The sequence below is a fragment of the Balaenoptera borealis genome (genome assembly GCF_965194805.1).
Source record: "Balaenoptera borealis genome assembly, contig: HAP1_SCAFFOLD_817, whole genome shotgun sequence".
Lineage (NCBI taxonomy): Eukaryota > Metazoa > Chordata > Mammalia > Artiodactyla > Balaenopteridae > Balaenoptera > Balaenoptera borealis.
Window position 1 is genome coordinate 248350 of NW_028123385.1, and position 18775 is coordinate 267124.

Here is an 18775-nt window from a genome sequence, read left to right on the forward strand (position 1 = left end):
AGTGCTGTCACTTTCAATTAACCCAGTTAAACAAGGACAGGTTTCTCCCAGTGACAGCAAACAACTGGCCAAGATTGGTCATGTACCTAGGCCTTAGTTGCCAGCCTGTAGTTTTTTGGTGATCTATTATTGTGTTACCTACTTTTCTAGAACTTAGTGGCTTAATAAAAACCATAATTACATTATTCCTTATAATTCTGTTGTTTGACTGGGGCCCAACTGGGTGTCCTTATGCCCTTCTGTTTGGAGTCTCTTATGTAACTAAGGTCAGATGGTTGCTCCAAGATGGCTTCGTGTATGTATCTTGTGTTGCTGGGGAAGGCTGGTTTTGGGGCTCAGTAAGACACTGAATTCCTGAGTCCCAGTCTCAGTGCAGCTTTGCTGTGTCCAGATGGCCTCTTTCTGGGGCCTTGCCATGTGTTCTCCCAGTAGTGTTTCTTAATTTTTATATAATAACTCAGGGTTTCCAGGAGTGAAAAGTGGAAACTATTATGGCTTCATAAGGCAAACTGTGCAACTGGCACAAGGTTGCCTCTGCCACATTTAAAGTGAATCACAGGGGCTTCCCTGGTGGCACAGTGGTTGAGAATCTGCCTGCCAATGCAGGGGACACGGGTTCGAGCCCTGGTCTGGGAAGATCCCACATGCCGTGGAGCAACTGGGCCCGTGAGCCACAACTACTGAGCCTGTGCGTCTGGAGCCTGTGCTCCGCAATAAGAGAGGCCGTGATAGTGAGAGGCCCGCGCACCGCGATGAAGAGTGGCCCCCGCTTGCCGCAACTAGAGAAAGCCCTCACAGAAATGAAGACCCAACACAGCCAAAAAAAATACATAAATAAATAAATATTTAAAGTGAATCACAGGGCCTGACTAATTTAATAGGTGAGGGGACTACACTAAGATGTGAGTATTGAGAGGTGTGATGATTCATCAGGACCATGTCTGAGAACTAACTAAGACAAGTGGAGAGAAAGACAGTTTCCCTCCTTAGAGATTTCACCAGACTTACAACATGGAGGACTTGCTAAAAACGTAGTTTCAATTTTGAGAAAGCAAGATGTGGCAACTATCTACCACATGATGGAATCCTACTCCTAAGAAGTGCAGTGGCCTCTTCTGCATGGTGTGTTGACAAAATGATCCTCTGAGTGCAAGAACAGTATTTAAAAAAAAAATAGCTGCTCTCTACTTTTGTTATCCAGGTGATCTTTTCTAACTCCAAGAGTTAACCCGTTTCTTGCTAGTGTCTGTGGCATAATGGAAATTTCCAATTATTAGGGAAAGTATTTTACCAATTCTAGAGCTATTTATACCAAAATGATACTCGAATCTCCAGATTCTTGTCCTGTCACATATTCGTTTTTCTGCTCTGACAGTACAGATATATTTGATAAGGATAGGGTTTCAATATGAATTTGACAAAAATGATAAGAAATACAGGAATTCTTCCTGAACTATCACCTGTTCTTCTGTAAGATGCTTGAAGGAACATGAAATATTGAATTATTATCTAGAAGGTATATATCTCATATCTTTCTGCAGGTGTCAGTGCTAAGCTCTGCAAAAATTTCAGCCAAGACCTTGACATATTCCTTTTTTTTAAATTAATTTTTATTGGAGTAAAGTTGATTTACAATGTTGTGTTAGTTTCTACTGTACAGCAAAGTGAATCAGTTATACATATACATATATCCACTCTTTTTTAAGATTCTTTTTCCATACAGGTCATTACAGAGTATTGAGTAGAGTTCCCTGTGCTATACAGTAGGTTCTTATTAGTTATTTATTTTAAATACAGTAGAGTGTATATGTCAATCCCAATCTCCCAATTTATCCCTCCCCCCTTTTCCCCCTTGGTAACCATAAGTTTGTTTTCTATACCTGTGACTCTATTTCAGTTTTGTAAATAAGTTCATTTGTACCATTTTTTTTTAAATTCCACATGTAAGCAATATCATATGATATTTGTCTTTCTCTGTCCGACTTACTTCACTCAGTGTGACAGTCTCTAGGTCCATCCATGTTGCTGCAAATGGCATTATTTTGTTCTTTTTTATGGTTGAGTAATATTCCATTGTATATATGTCCCACCTCTTCTTTATCCATTCCTCTGTTGATGGACATTAGGTTGCTTCCATGTCCTGGCTATTGTAAATAGTGCTGCAATGAACATTGGGGTGCATGTATCTTTTCGAATTATGGTTTTCTCCAGATATATGCCCAGGGGTGGGACTGATGGATCATATGGTAGCTCTATTTTTAGTTTTCTAAGGAACCTCCATACTGTTCTCCGTAGTGGCTATACCGATTTACATTCCCACCAGCAGTGTAGGAGGGTTCCCTTTTCTCCACACCCTCTCTAGCATTTATTGTTTGCAGACTTTCTGATGATGGCCATTCTGACTGGTGTGAGGTGATACCTCACTGTAGTTTTGATTTGAATTTTTCTAATAATTAGTGATGTTGAGCATCTTTTCATGTGCCTCTTGGCCATCTGTATGTCTTCTTTGGAGAAACATCTATTTAGATCTTCCACCCATTTTTTGATTGTGTTGTTTGTTTTTTTGATATTGAGCTGCATGAGCTGTTTGTATGTTTTGAAGATTAATTCCTTGTCAGTTGCTTCATTTGCAAATATTTTCTCCCATTCTGTGGGCTGTCTTTTTGTTTGTTTATGGTTCCCTTTGTTGTGCAAAGGCTTTTAAGTTTTATTATGTCTTGTTTGTTTTTTTTGTTTGTTTTTATTTTTATTACTCTGGGAGGTAGACCAAAAAAGATCTTGCTACAGTTTATGCCAGAGAGTTTCTGCCTATGTTTTCCTCTAAGAGTTGACATATTCCTAATTTCTAATACTCTCTAATTTTCAGTTGGTCACGAACCCAAAGTGAATAGAATATCAAAGTACGTAATATCTTGTAGAAGAAAAAAAAAGGAAGTAAGCAAGAATACTAATTTACCATATAGATCCAGGAATAGCCTTATATTTTATATCATTGCTTAAGAAGCATAAATTCGAAGGGACAAAAGAAAGCCCTTGACTTTTCAACACAGAGAACTGTACCTTGATAAACATGATCCAATCAGGGTCAGGAATCTCCTCACTTAGGTGGACTTTGCCTCTTTTCTGGGTTGAAGGTGTAATGAAACAGGGAAATAGAAAGTGGATACGGAGACACAGAGATAGACATATTTGTTAGGTTAACGCTTTTTAACACCACAATCAGCTATGCAAAGGCAATTTAGTTTCTTTTTTTAATCCCAAATTCATCTGTTTTTCCTTCTAAGTCTCTACCAACATAGTAACGAGAAATGCAATCAATATAGATTCCACTCAGGTAAACAATCCAAAGCAACAAAAGGGAATTCAGTGAAACAGTCACTGTATTTAAGTAAAATCTATTTTTCATAACTTTGGGAATTAACATGTATAATTACTTGTAGCAAAATTAATGAAAAACTGAAAGGATCATCCATAAATATATAAATTATACTGCTGGATTTCTATGTTTCCTCCATACTCATATTTAATCTGTTATAAAATATACTTTACAGTTTCCATCCTCAACCTGTCTCATGTTTAAACTTCCATCTGAATATGTCTCATACAAATATTCCAACTAAGACATTCATCTATAGAATGAATGACAGTGAACCTGAGAAGGAGTATTATAAAGCTAAAATTAAACCTAGTTACAGATTCAAAATGTCAGCATAATAAACAAAACGAAGGTGTTCTGAGCCAAACCTACTTTATTTCAATATGGGAAATGTGTTTTACAAATGCACAATATTTAACATGCCCAATAAATATAATTGCAAAATGAACATTTGAAAGGTGGAGCCTAACAATTGATGACTAATGCAATTGTCAATGGGAAAAATGGTGATATATTGAGAAAGATATGTACACAATTAATGACAATAATTAAACTGGTTGGTAGTCATTAGCAGCAAAGAGGAGACAGTGGCGAGAAAGACAAGAAGAAATCGATTCACACCCAGCCATCTGGGAACTCTCCCTTGACCACACCCAGAATGGGCGAAACTATGGTTGTGTGGTGGGCAGTTTATCCTGATAAAGAGTGAGCACAGTAACATGAGGGGACATCCCCGGGCTGCGCATGCCCAGACCAGACAGGCGTATAACCTATAGTAAACCCAAACTCATTATATCATAATTATAATAAAATCTACATGTGGTTTTGCCCCCGAGTGGGCGTTTCTTAGCGATTCAAGGGTGAGAGCATGCGCAGCAGTAAACTTGTTACATAGCTCGCGACTGTCAATCAAATAATGATCCCTTGTCACTCAACCCCTCCTCCCTGCAAAATGCTCCTTAAAGGTGCCCTTAAGCCTGTACGGGAATGCTGCTTTCAATTCGCAGAAACAGCCCGCGCTCTCTCTCTCTCTCTGAGAGTGTACCTCTGCTTTGATAAACTTTGCTTTGGGCTTGCCTCACTTCGCTGACATAGCCCGCTCTCTTTCTCTCTCTCCCGCTCTGAGAGTGTACCTCTGCTTCGATAAACTTTGCTTTGGGCTTGCTTCACTTCGCTGACATAGCCCGCTCTCTTTCTCTCTCTCCCGCTCTGAGAGTGTACCTCTGCTTCGATAAACTTTGCTTTGGGCTTGCTTCACTTCGCTGACATAGCCCGCTCTCTTTCTCTCTCTCCCTCTCTGAGAGTGTACCTCTGCTTTGATAAACTTTGCTTTGGGCTTGCTTCACTTCGCTGACATAGCCCGCTCTCTTTCTCTCTCTCCCGCTCTGAGAGTGTACCTCTGCTTCGATAAACTTTGCTTTGGGCTTAAGCTTAACATGGTAGTTTGCAATTCTTTGCTTACTATCTTGGAACCGATTGCTGGTGAGGGTCTTCCGTTGACCTCCTCGGTTGAAGCTGTTTTGTTACAACGCCATGTCCACCCAGACAAAACCAAACAAAATCATAATACCTGTCTATCTGTACTCAAAGAATCAAGAAAATTGAAGCAATCAGAAATTTAATTAGGCTAAAGATTTTTTTTAAAAGGCATTTTAAAAAGAGATGAGGATTTAAAGTATTTTAACCAGTTCTGAGTAGGGTATCAGACAAGCAATGCAGTGCATTTCTCAGTCATTTCCTGATCCTTTTGAAAGCAGATCTTTTGCCCCTTTCCTGTTTGCCCACTTCTGTTCCCCTCTAACCTTAAAATAACCTAATTATAGGAATGAGATCACTGGGCAATTTAACCTAACTCCTGATTTATGCTCTCCTGAATGCACACCATGCCTTGTCTAACCTGTTGATTCTTTTCCTAGATAAAAAGTAAGAATGAAGAATTAAGTAAAGAATAATTAGCTCTCTACCCCCAACAGCCCCCTAAGCAATCCTGCAGGCAGATCATGAGGGCAAGATAACATCTGAAGAGAGAGTCAACCAGTCTGCATGCAATGGAGATTGCTGCAGAACCCAACCTCCTGCCTGGATAATTCACTGAGATTCTTCCCCCCATTTTTTCCTTTAAGAATTGTCATGGTTGAGCAGAATCTTTGGAGTTGGTCCCTAGACACAAGTCCAACATCTCCCCAGATTGCTGGATTTCCTAACTAAAGCAGCTTTCCTTTCTATTGAGACTTGCCTCTTGAATTATTGGCTTATGAGTGGTAAGGAGCCAAACCTCCTGAGTTCGGTAACACTTTGAGGCCAGTTTTAATAGTGTGTACTTGAATTCCTTGGTTCCAGTTGTGTTCCTAAATCCCTAGAGAGGCAGTTTTGTGGTTTTCTGGAAGCCATTTCTAGATTTACAACCTAGAGCTGGTGTATCCTACCTGTTGTGGACTGAATTGCATCCTCCCAAAATTTGTATGACAAAGTCCTAACCCCAGGGACCACAGAATGGGACTATGTTTGAAGATAAGGTATTTAAGAGGTAATTAATTTAAAATGAGGCCATTAGGCTGGGCCCCAATGCAATCTAACTATTGTCCTTATAAGAAGAGATTAGTACATAGAGAAATGCACCAGCGCCACACATGCACTGAGTGACGACCATGTGAAGAGGCAGCAAGGGGGCAGACATTTGTAAGCCAGGGAAAGAGGCCTCAGAGGAAACCAACCCTGCCAGAAACTTGATCTTGACTCCAAGACTCCAGAGCTGTGAGAAAATAAATCTGTGTTTTAAGCCATCGGATTTGTGGTATTTTTGTTGTGGCAGCCCTAGCAAACTAACACACTGCCATTTCTAAGATTATTTACCTAAATATTTGTACTTAATTCTTTCTGGTAAAATAGATAGATAGTTTATCTTCCCTGGATTGAACAGTGATAGACATAATGTTTAACAATAAAGTTAAGTAACAGATCCTCAAAACTGGAAATCTGGGATTGCTTATCTGAACTGTTTGGGTTTGAATGCAAAGATGATTCTAGTCTTCTTGGAAATGGAAATCAATAGTGCATGACACACAATGGCAAAACAGTTACATTATCACAAAAGTAGCCTACTAGAAACAAGACTTCAGCAGAGGGAGCAGGTATGTTTGACTAGTATAATTTGAATGAGGAGTTCAAGTGATGCGGGAACCATGGTGGTGTCTTAAAGTACAGAGAGTTGCAAAATAGAAGATGACAACCTCGGGGCTTAAAACATCATTTAAAGGAATGAATAAAAGTTAAAGAGGTAAATAACAAAAGAGAATATTTGAATGCCCTATAAGATGAAAAGTTGCTCAGCATCATTTTTCATTTGGAAAATATATTTTAGGAGCATTTTAAAATAAAATAAACACTTTAATTCTAGTAAAAGTAAAGAAAATGATACCAGACTAGCCCTACCACCATAAATATTTTTTTTTAAATGAATAATATACATTAAATAACTGTTTCTGGCTAGTGAATGGCAGGCATCACAAGGCTACAATCCCAGAGAGAAGCAAAATTAAAAAGATGAACCCCGGGCTTCCCTGGTGGCGCAGGGGTTGAGAATCTGCCTGCTAATGCAGGGGACACGGGTTCGAGCCCTGGTCTGGGAAGATCCCGCATGCCGCGGAGCAACTAAGCCCGTGAGCCGCAACTACTGAGCCTGCCTGCGTGTCTGGAGCCTGTGCCCCGCAGCAAGAGAGGCCGCGATAGTGAGAGGCCCACGCACCGCGATGAAGAGTGGCCCCCGCTTGCCACAACTAGAGAAAGCCCTCGAACAGAAACGAAGACCAAACACAGCTATAAATAAACAAATAAATAAATAAATAAATAAAATTAAAAAAAAAAAAAAAAAGATGAGCCCCCTGAGAGCCATGGCTCTTGGCCTGTGGCAATTTTACCACTGAGGAGCTGGTTGCTGAAGTCTGTCCAGAGCTGGGAATCCTTACTGATCTAAGCACTTTCCATTCCTTCTTATTCTAAATGGTGCTTTTGTATTAATGTCTTTTTACTGTTTCCAGAGAATCCTTTGTTGTCCTTTCTTAGCACTCCTCACAATCATTAATCCCTAGGTGAAATCGGTCTTCCCTTCTAGTCTAAGTTGGGCATCTTTTAATCATTTTCACTGAGAAAAATTAGTGCACTAACTCTGGCTCAAGAAAAAGTTGCTTAAACAGAAATGGTAAAGCAGTTAAAAAATTTTAACCAATCTTGGCCCCAAAACACAAAAAAGAACCCCAAATGAGTAATTATCCCATAAGTAAATGAACATTAACTGTTTCTCAATTTTTATGAAAGACATATATCATATACTTGGAAAAGATAAAACTATTTGTATACTTCTCAAGGTTTTAATTTGAAAACTATATGCAGAAAATATTTAATGGCAAAAATCAATTGCTATGAAAGGTGATATTTGTTGCCTGATTCATATGAAGTAGCAAATGCTTTTTGTTTTGTTTTGTTTTTTAACTTTATTGGAATATAATTGCTTTACAATGGTGTGTTCGTTTCTGCTTTATAACAAAGTGAATCAGCTATACATATACATATATCTCCATATCTCCTCCCTCTTGTGTCTCCCTCCCACCCTCCCTATCCCACCCCTCTAGGTGGTCACAAAGCACCGAGCTGATCTCCCTGTGCTATGCAGCTGCTTCCCACTGGCTATCTATTTTACATTTGGTAGGGTATATATGTCCATGCCACTCTTTCACTTTGTCCCAGCTTACCCTTCCCCCTCCCCATGTCCTCAAGTCCATGCTCTATGTCTGCGTCTTTATTCCTGTCCTGCCCCTAGGTTCTTTGGAACCATTTATTTTTTTTTTTTTTAGATTCCATATATATGTTTTAGCATACATATTTGTTTTTCTCTTTCTGACTTACCTCACTCTGTATGACAGACTCTAGGTCCATCCACCTCACTACAAATAACTCAATTTTGTTTCTTTTTATGGGTCAGTAATATTCCATTGTATATATGTGCCACATCTTCTTTATCCATTCATCTGTTGATGGACACTTAGGTTGCCTCCATGTCCTGGCTATTGTAAATAGAGCTGCAATGAACACTGTGGTGCATGACTCTTTTTGAATTATGGTTTTCTCAGGGTATATGTCCAGTAGTCCCGCTGGGTCGTATGGTAGTTCCATTTTTAGTTTTTAAAGGAACCTCCACACTGCTCTCCATAGTGGCTGTATCAATTTACATTCCTACCAACAGTGCAGGACGGTTCCCTTTTCTCCATACCCTCTCCAGCATTTATTGTTGGAGCAAACGTTTTGAGTTGATTTATTCATGCTATAAATACTTATGTGAAAGCATATCACATCAGCTTTCATCATGATTTTACATTCCAAAAATGATCAAACACCCTTCCACTTCTGAGAGATGTTAATGTTCTAGAAAGCCTGATTAATTTCACCCTGTATATGTAGCTACGACTTAAACATCTTGAACTTGCATAAAGAGTACTAATAGATAAAACCCACAAATGTAAGGCATCTTTAACTATTTCCCATACAGTTGAAATAATCTGCCATAAATTCATGATTTTAAAGAAATAATAAAATGAGTAAGTTGTGCTAGAAAGAATCCCAAGTTTAGTTTGCTGAGCAAACATGCAATGAATTAACTAAGACTCGGTTAATTCTTAAAAGCTAATCTTAAAAAATAAAGTCGGGGGCTTCCCTGGTGGTGCAGTGGTTGAGAGTCTGCCTGCCAATGCAGGGGACGCGGGTTTGAGCCCTGGTCCAGGAAGATCCCACATGCCCTGGAGCAGCTGTGCCAGTGAGCCACAGCTGCTGAGGCTGCGCTCTGGAGCCCGCGAGCCACAACTACTGAGCCCACACGCTACAACTACTGAAGCCCAAGTGCCTAGAGCCCATGCTCTGCAACAAGAAGCCACCGCAATGAGAAGCCTGTGCACCGCAATGAGGAGTGGCCCCCACTCGCTGCAACTACAGAAAGCCCTCACACAGCAACGAAGACCCAACGCAGCCAAAAATAAGTAAATAAAATAAATAAATTTATTTTTTAAAAAAAACTTGGTTTGATTACCTCTCTGTGGCAATACTGGTCGTTTCACCTGTCTTCGCTACTTTGCAGCAGAATCCAAGCTAGAAAATTAAAAAGTACAGCACTGAAAATATCCAGATTCTCCCTCAAGTTCTGTGTGTATTTCACATAATTAATGCATTAAGAATATGTATATGCTAAGTGAATATCAATTGCTCAGTGGTAAAGGAGCTTATTTTGTGTCCTTGTATTTAATTCAGTTTAATGAAATTAAATATAACAAACTTTTTTTTTTGGTTAAATTCTCTACTAGGTGCCAGGCTATTAGGTGCAGAGAGAAGGAAAGGAAAATAACACATTACCTTGTCCTTGAGAACTCACTCTCCAGAGAGATTGTTAGACTACTCCTTCCCAAAAAAAAAGCCAATGTGTACTTTGCCATCTACATTTGATTTTATTTCTCAGATATTATGGACTGACTTGTGTCCATCTCCCAAATTCATAGGTTGAAGCTCTAATACCTAGTACATTGATAAGGTCTTTAAAGAAATGATTAAGTTAAAATAAAGCCGCTAGGGTGGACCCTAATCCATTATGACTGGTGTCTTTGTAAGAAGAGGAATTTTGGACACAAAAGAGATACCAGGGATATACACACACACACAGAGAAAGGCAGACATCTTCACGTCAAGGAGAATGGCCCTAGGAGAAACCAACACTGCCATTTCTTGAAATTCTAGCCCCCAGAACTGTGAGAAAATAAATTTCTGTTGTACATGGCACCCAGTCTGTGATATTTTGTTATGGTAGCCCTAGCAAACTAATTTACCAGATTACAACTGATATTTAAAAATGTATACATTTAATATATATTTCAGAATCTACTTTTCACTAGGTTCTCCACAATATAAAAGCAATAAACAAGAAAGTCACCATCTCTGACTTTAACATACACTCAGAGTGGGAATAACTAATACTGCATATGTAATGATAGGTTTGATGAGTGTGAAAAACTTTTGTACAGTTCATTATGAGAACAGACAACAGGAGTCCTAAGTAAAGTTTATCATGAGAGTTTTTCCTTACGGAGTTATTTCAAATCTATTCAAAGTTGTGTTTGGGCTAGCTAAGGAAGATGGCAGAGAAGGAGGAACAGAGGAGAAACCACTGAGTCTTTATTAAACTGAAACCACTGAATCTTTATTAAACTGAAACCTTTATTAAAGTGAAACAGTTGATGCAGACAAACAGGAATCAACTGGTGGGAGACAAAACTGATAGAAAGGTAGGAGTCGAAATAAGAAGAGTTGTGTAGGTCATGTTACCTACATGATAGTCAAATGTCAGAAAAATGTTTTTCAATAGAGCAGAATCGATTGATTTTTTTCTATTTGGTTATATTTTGTTTGTTTTCACAGTTTTGTTGAGGTATGGTTTACATATCAAAAAAATCTCCCTGTAAGGTATTCAGTTTGATGAGTTTTGGCAATTTTATAGAGTCATAAAACCACCACCATAATTGAGATATTGAATGTACCAGATACTCCAAAGAATTCCATCCAGGCCCTTTGTGGTTAATTTTCTCTTCTATTCCTGCACAACCATCTATATCATTTGCTTTGTTTTATCACTATAGGGTTTTTTTCCCCCTAGAATGTCATATAAATGGAATCATGTAATTTATACATAGTCTATTGTATTTAAATGTTTTCCACATAGTCTGTTTTAAGTATGGATCCAAATTTTGTTTGTTTTCTGATTAACCCACTACGGGATATGTATAGTATACATACAATTAGTATGTCAGTTTACCAAATGATGAGTAGTTGATTGTTTCCAAGTTTTGGCTACCATGAATAATGCTGCTATGAATATTAATGTGTAGTTCTTGATTTGGGCATATGTTTTAGTTTCTCTTGGATAGCTATGATTTCTTTTCCCTTGGATAACTATCTAGGTGCATATTTATATCATAATTAGGTAAAATAATTGACACAAGTTTAAAACTGATTTGATGTAAGAGATTATGACAAGGAAGAAGTCAAATGTAGCTCATAATTTTCTGTCTTGAAAGAATGATTTAACATAATATTGGCATTTTCTGAGATGAAAGAAATTTTTGAAATAGAAAATTATGACTATAGTTTGAAATCCTGAATTTGAGATTCTGTGATGCAGCCAAATGGGGATATCAAATAATGGGTTAAACAAAAACTCTACCGGTAACAAAAGTGTTCTTGGCTAGAAAGTACATATATTGTAATAGTACAGAGACAAATAAAATTCACAATACTGAACAAGATCAGTGGCCAGTCAAGTATGGTCCAAGGGCCAAACTACCTATTTTTGTAAATTAAATGCTGCTTTTTAATTGCTACACCATTGGTTTACACATTGTCTATGCTACTTTCACACTACAATACAGAACTAAGTAATTATGACAAAGACCAGATGATCCACAAAGCCATATTCACTCTCTGGTCATATTTACTCTCTGGTCCTTTACTGAGTAAAGTTTGCTGAGTCCCCGACATAATTATCAAGAGAATATAGAGTTATAAGAAAAGACTGTAAGACAGTGTAGACTAGAGGGATAAGAATATTCTGCATTTAAAAATAAGGCGGAGGGCACAGAAATCTAAACAGAAGATCCAGAAAGTATTCAGATTGTAAGGAAAAAAAAATAGGGAAGTGTTCTGCTGTAAAGTCCATGGACACAGAGTTTTCAAGAAGAATGAGAGATCGACTGAAATCAAGAAATATGAGGTGAATAGAGGGGTGGGATAGGAAGAGTGGGAGGGAGAGAGACGCAAGAGGGAAGAGATATGGGGATATATGTATATGTATAACTGATTCACTTTGTTATAAAGCAGAAACTAACACACCATTGTAAAGCAGTTATACTCCAATAAAGATGTTAAAAACAAAGAAATATGAGGATTGAAAAATAAGTATACGGAAGTCATTGATAAACTTACCAGGGCAATTGTGGTAAAACAATATAAGTCCAATGACGGTGGATAGAATTGGGAAACGGGTATTAGAGCAGGGTATTAAATGTATTCAATTTCTTATGGCAGTGGGAAGAAAGATGATTGAGTTGAGGTCTAGAAACTTTTTGCCTATTACCCAGCAGGAGATCAGGGACCATTTGCTGCATTTGCTGTTGTCTAAATGAACCCGAGGATAATGATAATTGCCAACCAGTGCACAATGTACTGCAATACCTGATGGAGAATGTGAGGGGGTTATCAGTAAGCCAAATGTAGATCTTGGTGGGTGAAGTGATGCTGTAGTGGAGGACACTGAGACTATAGTGAAATAACAAAGTGGAAAACAAGAAAGAAAAGTAGACCTTATAGTGTCATCACTCATTCATAAATGCATGATTGGGATAGGAGTGAGGTGCAGAGGGCTTTGACATTTATTACCTATGGTTGGATTTTGGGCAAGTGTCCCCTTTGCCCGGTTTTAATTGGTCATACTACATGAGAATACTTAAAACTTCCCAAAACCTTACTTTATAGTGAATATTAAGTAGTATCACATTTTACAAGGACAAGAAATATCAGCTTTAAATAAGAAATGTTGAAAGAAAGGGCACTAATCCCCACCAAGTTGCAATACATCTGTCTTGAGTGCCCTGTGAAAAATTAAATGGCTCAGAAGAGTAACTATTGATTATTGTGGTTAGAATAAATTCATGCATTTTACCCTACACAGTATCAGACATGATAAAAGTTAATCAGGAAGTCCCACAGTCTAAAGGAATTGATATTCTCACACAAACTTGGTGAATGCTTCCTATTTTATTCTAACTTTGAAAGGAAATGAAGTAAAATTCACTTTTTTATACTACTGTACATCACCGTCCTCCCATTCATGCAGGGTATCTGAATTTGCAAGCATATTGAATCCAGAAACCAAATTTCAATTTCATCACTATTAAAATAAAATGGATTCATTATAGAAATAATAGGATGATGTATTTCTTTCTTTTTTTTTATTACTGGAGTAAAATTGCTTTACAATGTTGTGTTAGTTTCTACTACACAATAAAGTGAATCGGCTATATGTATACCTATATCCCTTCCTTCTTGGACTTCCCTCCCCACCCCCCCACATCCAACCCATCTAGGTCATCACAGAGCACCGCGCTGAGTTCCCTGTGCTATACAGCAGGTTCCCACTAGCTATCTATTTTACACATGGTAGTGTATTTATGTCAAACCTAAACTCCCAATTCATCCCACACTCCCCTTCCCGCCCTGTGTCCACATGTCCGTTCTTCTCAGAGAAAAAAGTCAAAGAAGAATTTAAAACTGTGAAAGTATACACATATTACTAGCTGAGGATGGTTAATTAATATGGCGTAATAGAGGATCCAGTACGATGACTAAACTTAGGGAATAACTGGATCTGAGACTTTAGATAATTAATGGTAAGATACTTAATATTGAGAGATTTACCATCACTTAATGATGAGATACTTAATGGTGAGAAACTGGATGGTAATTCCCTAACATTTTCAACAAATGGTTCTGGAACAATATGTTCCATTGTCAACTCATAGTGTTACATCTGGATCAATGAAACTGACAAAGTACGACAGTCCATAAGAGGCTTGAACACAAGACCTCCTGGGTCTTCTAGAAAAGAACTTATTGGCCTATGGGACATCTTTTCCTGGTTTGGTAACGACTGAGGCTCTTGGCTATGTTCACTTCTCTAGGCAGCCTGTCATCCTGTTTGGAATAATTTCTACTATAATCTTGGTTTGCTGTTGCCTCAGACAGATTAACCAGTTATTCTCACAGCCTCTTAATGTTGCAGTCATTTGAGTACATGATGGGTAGCCTACATTACTCACTCAGGTCCTAAAGGATCAAGAGTTAGAGTTCCTCAACTCTTCAATTCTGGTTCTAGCCCCAAATCCTAGCTCTTTCAGATGTGACCATAGGCAATTATAAGATTTTGCCTGATGGTCTTCACAAGGCCAAGGGAGGAAGATAATTTGCCCTTCCCACACCAGTACATTGCAGTTTCTAGGAGGAGTTGCAGTCAAGAACTCACATCCTTCAGGCCAGCCATGCTCATACACATATCAGCATTCCTAGAGTAAGAATCCCATTCAGAGAACACTTTATACAGTGTCTTGTCTAAGGCACTTTCTCCACTCTGACTCAGTAATTTGTCAATAATGACATTACAAGAAAAAAAAAAAAAACAAAACCCTCAGAACAATAGTAGTCAGGAACATAGACAAAAATTAAAAGAAAAAAAAATTCTAACAAGGTATTAAAAAATGGAATGCAACAATCCATATACATGTGTAGATAGGTAGAGAGAGGGAGCGTATATGTATATAGGTTAGTACATATACATATATTCCTATGCCCTGTTGGCTGAGAAAACCTAGAAGCAGTGACACCCCAGGATCAATGAGCACACTTAGCAGAAGATACCAGTTTCTAGTACCATTCGCCAATAAAAGAAATCAGTCAGTGTCCTTGGAGAAATGGCTGACTCTAGGACTGGGGCAGAAAATAAATGAGTTTGGAGCATCTTTCATTGCCAAAGTAAGGAAGTACTTATAAGCGAAAAAGAAACAATGATGGCAGTATGTCAAAGGGACAGAGAAGCCAACCAAAAGAGTTCCAAATAATTAAAACCAGAAATTTTGAGCCACAAAATAAAATAGTATTGCATTATAAACTTTAATATAAAATATATATACCCAGGTGTCCTAAGTGTTATAAATAAATGATTCAATAAATAAATAAATGGGGTACAATAAAAAATTTTCCATATAGAAAATTGCCAAATAATTTGTGTAAATTCTTCACTCTCAAGGAGGTGAAGCATAACTCCTTAAGTGTAGACTGTGAAAATGACTTCATTCCAAAGAGTAGAGTATGAAAAGTATGGAGGGGGGCAAAAAGATTAATTTAACAGTGGAGAAACCTGACAAACTCCACGTTAACATCAGTGGTAATAAGCCATGTTTATGATACATACCTTTGATATAATGTGATAAACAATGATGATTTACTTCTGTGGTTTTCCTCTGTAAGACCCACAACTGCAGTCTATAATGAGAAAAACATCAACAAGTCCAAACTGAGGACCACTCCACAAAATACCTGACCAGCTTTCTTGAAAACTGTTAAGGTCAAGGAAAACAGTGAAAGTCTTTGTCACCATTATAACCGAGAGGATCCTAGGGAGACAGGACTACAAATTCAATATGGTATCTTGGATGGGCTCTTGGAATTGAAAAAGGTAATTAAGTAAAAACTAAGTCAATCTGAATAAATACTGAATTTTAGTTAATAATATATCAATATTAGTTAATTAATGGTAACACATGGACTATTCTAATGTAAGACATTAATAGGAGAATCTGGGTGTGGAGTATATGGAAACTCTTTGTACTATTCCACATTGCCTTTTTGTAATTCTAAATCTATTCTAAATCTATTCCTTCTTCCTGGAAATATGTACAATGCAAGCTATGCTAAGGCTATCCCTGTGGGTTTTCATTATCACTATCAGGGATACAAAATCTAGGTTAACAGATGGTACACCGGGGTGGAGGTAGGAAGAAACTGTGATTGATTGAAAGGAAGTTTACAGATGGATAAGGAAACCAGAAAAGGAAATTATCACTCCATATCTAACTTAGCTTCCCAAAGCAAGATAATGATTTTCTTGGCCATTTCTGTTTGATGTAGTGCTGACTTATGTTCAAAGTTGGAAGAAGCCCAAGATGTCTTTTCCACTGAAAAGGAGAATGTAACTGAAGCCAAATCCTAAGATTTACCCCAAAACAACTTGAATCGTTTGAAGGAAAGACATCAGCCAGTATTTCTTGTTGAATATCCTGATTAACAGCAGTTGAATTGATCACATCTGTAGCATTTCCTTGGTTGTGTTATCATATAGTTTCTTTTATAACCTTAAAAGAAATACTACCTTAGGACTAGACTGTATGCTTTATGCCTGGCAGAGAGCAGCTGGTGCACCATGTGGCCGTGAACCAGGATGACATTTTTTTTAGACAACTGCATGGGTACAAAGCAAAGGGATTTTTACTGCCTGCTCCTCTATCAGATTCTGCTTTGCTCTTAGACCACGTATGAGTATGGAGGGATCATTATAAAAGTGGCTATTGAAACAGCATTAACGTCCGAAATGATGAATGTTGGTGATGTAACAGTTAAAGATCAGTGATAATTTGTTTCTGAAACTTCAGAAAAGATATTTATGCAAAGTCATTTTTGCATATTGATTGAAATGCACCTTGAAACACATCTCTGAATATGATCAGCTAACAATTGCCCAGATGACATATTTGTTGAGGGTGCATATCATTTACTTGAATTTCACCATTACCACAAGTACTCAGCACTTTGATGACTCAGCTATCACTTGCCCCAATGTAGTAAGATGTTCTTAGGGCTTTGGAAACTGGATTTGGTATGGACTGGACATGGAAAGGATTTTTCTGGAGGCTCACCTTGGGTATGATAAGACTTGTTAACTTAGATAGGAACACAAGAGGGAGCTATTTTCAAGGAAACTGGCCATGTTCAAACAGTGCACCTTAAGAGGAAGAAAAAGTCTGATCAAATTAAAAGACAGTTACCAGGTGAACTGGTGTCTCAGGCTATATGACCAGCTTAAAATTGGCAAGTCATCACTGATAAATGTGGGTAAACATTCAACCATTATCATCATGACCACATGTTGAACTGCTAAATTAGGGCAATGGGAATTTGTGCCTCAGAGTCTCGAAAGTTAAGTTATGCTGTTGCTCTGCATGCTACACTGTTGCCTGTCATGAATTCTTTCTTAGTTCTTAAAACTAAGCCACCTTAAAACAGGGTGATGCCTGTTTTGTGCTGTGAGATGGATTGTAAATCTGAACCCAAACCACTGCAGCAGGTTGAACAGGGTGGAGACTATTGCTCCATTAATGGAAATATATCCATGGTCTGTGGATCCAGTAAGATCATCAAATATGATCACTTAGACCTTAATTCATATTGAAGTCTTCCTTTTTTATTTAAGCAAAACCTTTTGAGAACAGTAATATGTATGCTAAAATGTGTATAAATCATAAACGTATACATGAATTACATGAATGAATTTCATGAATTAAACTTTCTGTGCAACCAGCATCCAAATCAAGAAATGTCATCTTGGGCTTCCCTGGTGGAGCAGTGGTTGAGAGTCTGCCTGCCAATGCAGGGGACACGGGTTCGAGCCCTGGTCTGGGAGGATCCCACATGCCGTGGAGCAACTGGGCCCGTGAGCCACAACTACTGAGCCTGCGCGTCTGGAGCCTGTGCTCCGCAACAGGAGAGGCTGCGACAGTGAGAGGCCCGCGCACCGTGATGAAGAGTGGCCCCCGCTTGCCGCAACTAGAGAAAGCCCTCGCACAGAAACGAAGACCCAACACAGCCAAAAATAAATAAATAAATAAATAAATTTATTAAAAAAGAATCTAGAAAATTACTGACCTTTGTGTGATTTTTGTAACTTGTAAAGACAAAATAGACAGTTTTAATGGACCCGTAAAACATTTAAAATGATTATATTGAAACACAATACTTATAAAATTCTATCCAACCAATGTGGAGGTTTTTTCATGCTGTATTTTCTGGCCAGTGTTTAATTAAATTCAAGTTCATTATACTTATATTTCTATCACAGGACTGTAAGTTCCCAGAGCCGATCTGTCTGTCATAAGCTTTTGGTCATTCCAAGATTAGTCTGAATTTATGATCCTAGTAATGATCATTTAATAGTAGGGACAAACAACTATAGGTAATTGTAGTGACACAAAGGAATAGATGTGTTTTAACACAGCTGCATAAATTGCAAACTATAGAAAATTCATAATTTTAAAAAGTTTCAACTCAGAGTCATTTTTTAAAATGTTAAATATCTAATCTAGAAAATAATCGGGGAATAATGTTAATGACTGAAATGTTATGACCTTTATTTATGTCATATCCCTGAAATATTTTTAAACATGATTTTCTTCTGTAGATGGATGCACGAACTCTGTCATTGAAAATATTGAATGAAACTGACAAGTATACAGGAGGGAGCATATTATAAAAATACAACAAAACTACGTTACTGAATAATACTGAGTTGAAACATTGAAAGGATTATTGTCTCTGAGAGCTAAAATCCAGATGATTTGCAGTATCCTATAAATGTATGATGTTGTTGGTTCTATTTATATAATGTACCATTTGACTTACTCTCTTTATGATATTTATATCTCCTTATGGCCAGACTTTTATAAAGCAATTTTTATCAAAGCTGTGAAGAGGTCTTTAACTTTTTCT

General features: G+C 37.8%; 1 long non-coding RNA gene across 7 annotated transcripts in view; it reads right to left on the reverse strand.

The window, feature by feature from the left end:
• Positions 1–18775, reverse strand: part of LOC309621673 — a 301426-nt gene that overhangs the window by 242106 nt on the left and 40545 nt on the right. For 4 of the 7 annotated variants that reach the window (XR_014240144.1, XR_014240148.1, XR_014240149.1 and 1 more), the window contains exons 2-4: positions 15429–15499; positions 9453–9511; positions 3061–3123 (exon numbers count right to left, since the gene is read on the reverse strand). The exons of 2 other annotated variants lie outside the window; for them this stretch is intronic. This is a non-coding gene — a long non-coding RNA (uncharacterized lncRNA). The remainder of the gene's footprint in view (positions 1–3060; positions 3124–9452; positions 9512–15428; positions 15500–18775) is intronic. One more of the 7 variants, XR_014240147.1, reaches the window with a different exon arrangement.